The sequence below is a fragment of the Triticum dicoccoides genome, chromosome 6B (genome assembly GCF_002162155.2).
Source record: "Triticum dicoccoides isolate Atlit2015 ecotype Zavitan chromosome 6B, WEW_v2.0, whole genome shotgun sequence".
Classification (NCBI taxonomy): Eukaryota; Viridiplantae; Streptophyta; class Magnoliopsida; order Poales; family Poaceae; genus Triticum; species Triticum dicoccoides.
In genome coordinates, this window is record NC_041391.1 from 689350973 (window position 1) to 689357014 (window position 6042).

The window sequence follows — 6042 nt, forward strand, 5'->3', positions numbered from 1 at the left end:
GACCAAAACTCTTGAGAAAACCCAAACCCTAGAGAAAAAAACGATGTTGGTCTCCTACCCCCTCCCGCAGCGCCCCTACCCGACAAACTCTCTCGAGGCCACCCAAATTTACCAAGTTAAAAGAGCGTTGTCGTCGAGGCCACCCCAAACCCTTGAAGCGTTGTGTCGAGGCCACCCCAAACCCTTGAAGCGTTGTCGAGGCCACCCCTAACCCTAGAGAAGCAGCGTCGAGGCCACTAATATGATTCCTTATTCTGATTAGCTAGCTAGTTCTACGTTTGCCACTAATATATATCCATCTATCATGTTTGAATAATAATTGACATGTTGTAAATATTTGCAGAAACTATGGAGCATCCCCGAGACGAAGCAACATAAGCGATGTTGGGGGACATAATCGCAAAAGGAAGTGATGTCGTTGCGTCGTTTCTCAACGACACCGATGGTTTGGAAGGACGGGTTAGTGCAGAAGGCTATGATTATGATGGCTCCGGTTACCCATTAATGTCGGTACAACAAGAGGGCTATGATTATGATGGCTCCGATGACCCAATGGAGGTACAAGAAGGAGACCATGATGACGGCTCCGGTGACCGAACCGAGTCCGGCCAGGTACATATATATTAGTTAAGCCCGTGGTGACTAGGTAATTGATGCATTCATTGTTTTCATATGTACACATATTAATTAACTCTCGTCTTTCTTCTTTTCTCTATCCCTCCAGATTGAGCTCAACTTTGGTAAAGAAACGAAGCCCAAAGAAAAAGTTGCGCTCGGATGAAAGGTTTGAGATCACAGCAATCGCGCGCGAGGGCAAGCCAATTGAACCCATCCGGACAAGGGATGCATTTCGTGCTCAGTGCGGGGTTCTTGTTAGGGACAAGATCCTGATCAGTATCCACCAATGGTTAAAGCCTAAGAAAGAAGACCCTCAGGTGTCTTATGTCTCTGATATGTAGAAAGAAGATCTTTGGACAACGCTTAAGGAAAATTTGACCCTACCGCCATAGGAGGATCCAGAGAAGCCAGTTAAAGAGCAATTGATAAAGTCTCATGCTCTTAAGAAGATGGCCGAACTATTCAGGAGGTGGAAGAATGAGCTGAAAACAGATTTTGTCGACAAAGAAAAGACACCAGAATTCATTGGAAAGTATGAGAAGATCAGAGATCAATGGCCCACATTTGTTGCCCACAAGACATCGGAAAAGAGTAAGAAGATGTCAGCGACAAACAAGATAAATGCTGCGAAGAAGAAGCATCACCATCGCACGGGGTCAGGTGGCTACCTCAAAGCCCAACCTTTGTGGGACAAGGCTGAGAATGACCTGATTGCTAAAGGGGTCGAACTAGAGACATTGAACTGGCCAGACCGTTGCCGGACTTGGTTCTTCGGGTTTGGCGGAACCTTGGACCCTGTATCAGGGAAGTGCGTTTGGACGGAAGAGCAACTGCGAATACCCGTCATGAGGCTTAAGGAGTATATTGAGAAAGCACAGCAAGGGACGTTCGTTCCAGACAGAGAGAAGGACGAGCTCACAATGGCCCTCAAGAATCCTGAGCACCCTGGACTGACACGAGGCACGCCAGGCTCCATTCCGTGGAAGGCTGGGTTTCCGCACGCAGGGGTTACAGAAGCCAGGAGAGGAGGAAGAAAGTGAAGCATAGCCAACTGCAGGCGCTGCACGAAAGGGTACAAGGGCTAGAGGAACGAGAAGAAGATCGCAGCAAACGACCTGCCGAAGCTTCCCTTGAAGCTACCCTGCCATCTCAGCGGAGAAGCAGCGTGGCTTCCATCGAGCAGACTCAATAGCTGGAGCCTGTCTTCACGGCTCCTGCTAGCTACCCCGTGGATGCTATCATGGAGTCTCAACATTGCCACTTATGGCGCGATGGATGACATTGAATGTGAAGGCGGCTGTTGGCTCTGTTTTACCTACTGGACCTGGCACAACCTACCACGGCCGATCGATTCCAGAAGGATATGCTAGGGTGATGGTGGATCAAATAACGGACGGATTTGAGGACCTTGAGCTTGACCACCCTACGGGTGAAGGGGAGATTCGGCTGGGTTCTTCTCTAAAGACTCCATGCCTATGGCGGAAGGAGCTCATCAATCTTTCGAACTGGACGCCTCCGCCTCCTCCTCCTCCTCCGGCTAGTCAGGGCACTCCACTTCCTCCTCCGCCTCCGCCTCCGCCTCTTCCGGCGAGTGATCGGGGCACTCAGCCTCCTTCTCCGGCGCATGGCAGCACTTCGCCTCCTTCTCCACTTGCGCCGGTGCACCCGAGCAGCCAGCCTCCTCCTTCTCCGCCTCGTCAACAAGCGCGGAAGAGATCCACCGCCGCTCCGGCTGTTCCGGCGCGTCGTCCTTCTCCTCCGCCTCGTAAGAAAGGAAAGACAGCCGCAGCCGCTCCGTCTGCTCCGGCGTCTAGCAGTACAGCCAGAGGCAGACAATACAGATACAGTCCTTCTGTGAAGACTCCAGAGAAGTTACCATACGAGAAGAGCCAGGAGGAAAACGCGAAGATCTTGCAAGCCGAAGTGACCAACTTCTTTGAAGGGGTGAAAGCAAAGAAAAATCCACCTCCGGAGGAGAAGATAGATCCAGTAAAAGCGAAGCGTACTCTGGCTGCCCTAAAGAAACCACCAAAGTCTCCGGTGAAAGACAACTACGAGCGCATTCTTACAAAGTCATTTATCGAAGCGGAGCGGTCGGGAAGTACTGTCAGTGGTCAAAGGTTAGCAAAACAACAAGCTGGGAAAAAAGTTGCCCAGCTCGGCGAACAAGCGAACCAATCATTGCCCCCGCTACAGGTGTCTAGCGTCATCGCGAATCATCCAGGCGGGACAATGGTGCCCGGTTATAAAGATCTTGGAGATTACCTTCCCGACGATGCACATTTTGATTTCTTGGAGGTGGACGAACACAAATACGTGTACAGGAAGCCTCTCATCAAAGATGAAAGATCTCTAACAACGATGATGCGAAGATTCCGTGATTGGTATATGAAAACCTGCAGAGAGACTAAGGGGAGGAATATTTTGACGCTGAGAGTTAGAGAGGAGCATGACCTCGTTGAAATTGAACTGTTGAATGTTCCATCTGAGGAGTTCTTTGATTTTTTCAATCTAAAGGCCCTCGATAAGTTAATGACCACTTGCTACTACCTGTAAGTAGTACTACTTCTATCATTAAGTCTCTCTATATAGGTCAGCTCTTTCATTGCATGTATTTTTAGTTATCCTCACTATATTATGCAGATTGAAGATCGCCGAATTGAAGAAAAGAAAAACCGGTGATATTGAGTTCATTAACACAAATATCATAGATGCATATATGGTTAAATTTTGTTGGAAATATGCCCTAGAGGCAATAATAAAATGGTTATTATTATATTTCCTTGTTTATGATAATTGTTTATTATCCATGCTAGAATTGTATTGATAGGAAACTCAGATACATGTGTGGATACATAGACAACACCATGTCCCTAGTATGCCTCTAGTTGACTAGCTCGTTGATCAATAGATGGTTACGGTTTCCTGACCATGGACATTGGATGTCGTTGATAACGGGATCACATCATTAGGAGAATGATGTGATGGACAAGACCCAATCCTAAGCCTAGCACAAGATCGTGTAGTTCGTATGCTAAAGCTTTTCTAAATGTCAAGTATCTTTTCCTTAGACCATGAGATTGTACAACTCCCGGATACCGTAGGAATGCTTTGGGTGTACCAAACATCACAACGTAACTGGGTGGCTATAAAGGTGCACTGCGGGTATCTCCGAAAGTGTCTGTTGGGTTGGCACAAATCGAGACTGGGATTTGTCACTCCGTGTGACGGAGAGGTATCTCTGGGCCCACTCGGTAGGACATCATCATAATGTGCACAATGTGATCAAGGAGTTAGTCACGGGATGATGTGTTACGGAACGAGTAAACAGACTTGCCGGTAACTAGATTGAACAAGGTATCGGGATACCGACGATCGAATCTCGGGCAAGTACTATACCACTAGACAAAGGGAATTGTATACTGGATTGATTGAATCCTTGACGTCATGGTTCATCCAATGAGATCATCGTGGAACATGTGGGAGCCAACATGGGTCTCCAGATCCCACTGTTGGTTATTGGCCGGAGAGTTGTCTCGGTCATGTCTGCATGGTTCCCGAACCCGTAGGGTCTACACACTTAAGGTTCGATGATGCTAGGGTTATTGGGAATAGATATACATGGTTATCGAATGTTGTTTGGAGTCCCGGATGAGATCCCGGACGTCACGAGGAGTTCCGGAATGGTCCGGAGGTAAAGATTTATATATGGGAAGTCCTGTTTTGGTCACTGGAAAAGTTTCAGGTACTATTGGTAACGTACAGGGACCACCAGGAGGGTCCCGGGGGTCCACCAGGTGGGGCCACCGGCCCCAGAGGGCTGCATGGGCCAAGTGTGGGAGGGGACCAGCCCCAGGTGGGCTGGTGCGGCCCCCCCACCAGGGCCCAAGGCGCCTAGGGTTGAAAACCCTAGGGGAGGGGGCGCCTCCACCTTGCTTGGGGGGCAAGTCTCCCCCTCTTCCCCTTTGGCCGCCACCCCAGATGGGATCTAGGGGCTGCCGCACCCCTTGGGGTGGGAACCCTAGAGGGGGCGCAGCCCCCTCCCTCTCCCCTATATATAGTTGAGGTCTAGGGGTTGCCCAACACATGAGTTATTCTCTCCAAGGCGCAGCCCTACCTCTCTCCCTCCTCATCTCTCGCGGTGCTTGGCGAAGCCCTGCTGGAATGCCACGCTCCTCCATCACCACCACGTCGTTGTGCTGCTGCTGGACGGAGTCTTCCCCAACCTCTCCCTCTCTCCTTGCTGGATCAAGGCACGGGAGACGTCTCCGGGCTGCACGTGTGTTGAATGCGGAGGTGCCATCCGTTCGGCACTAGGATCTTCGGTGATTCGGATCACGACGAGTACGACTCCATCAACACTGTTCTCTTGAACGCTTCCGCTCGCGATCTACAAGGGTATGTAGATGCACTCCCCTCTCTCTCGTTGCTAGTCTCTCCATAGATAGATCTTGGTGACTAGTAGGAAAATTTTGAATTTCTACTACGTTCCCCAACAAATTTTAGGCCAAAGATACCGAGGCCAAGCTGCTACAATCGTTTGTATTAAATCAAAACAAAGCTATAGTACTCTTCCCTTACGAATTCAAGTGAGTGTTACTGTCTTGTGCATATTCGGTTTCCCTTATTAGTCGAGGTTATAGTAATGTAATTGATGAGTTATGCATGCGTGCGCAGGTTCCACTATATTCTCCTAGAGATTAAGCTTGAGCAGGGACTAGTAACCGTCTTAGACTCAGGACGAAAATATCCCAAGGAGTATGCGGACATGACTGCAATTCTAGAGAAATAAGTTAAATCGATCATTATCGCACCATATCGGCAACTTTGTTCTTTTCCTGATATCAAGTAATTGTTTTATTTGTCTAGCAGGGTTTGGAATAAATTCACCTCAAAAACTCCGGGACTGCCGAAGAAGCTGCAATTTAGACACCCGAAAGTAAGTACTATAGTAGCATATATGTTCCACACATCTCCTAGTGATTCAAGCGCTAGTTTCATCAATACCATTTAGCATGCTTGCTAATTATCAGTTTGATTGACCTCTATTTCTTGTAAAGTGGTTGTGGCAGGAACAAGGGAATAATTACTGTGGATACTACATTTGCGAGTCCATCCGCCACACGACCTGTGAGCAGGGCTACTCCGACAAACAATATGAAGTGCGTAAATAATAATATTCACAATTTTATTTTATTACCATCATTTGTGTTCAGTTTCATTTATTCATATATATGTATTGACCTTCTTCAAATTAGATATAGCGGATGCGGGATGAACTCCTACCACCAGATGGTATGCGAGGAATTCAAGAGGAATTGGCGGAATTTTTTCTTGACCACGTGATCGCTAAAGACGGAGAATACCATGTGGACCCTGATCAGTTCGTTTTTAATTAGGAGATTATATTGTAAGAGATACTTA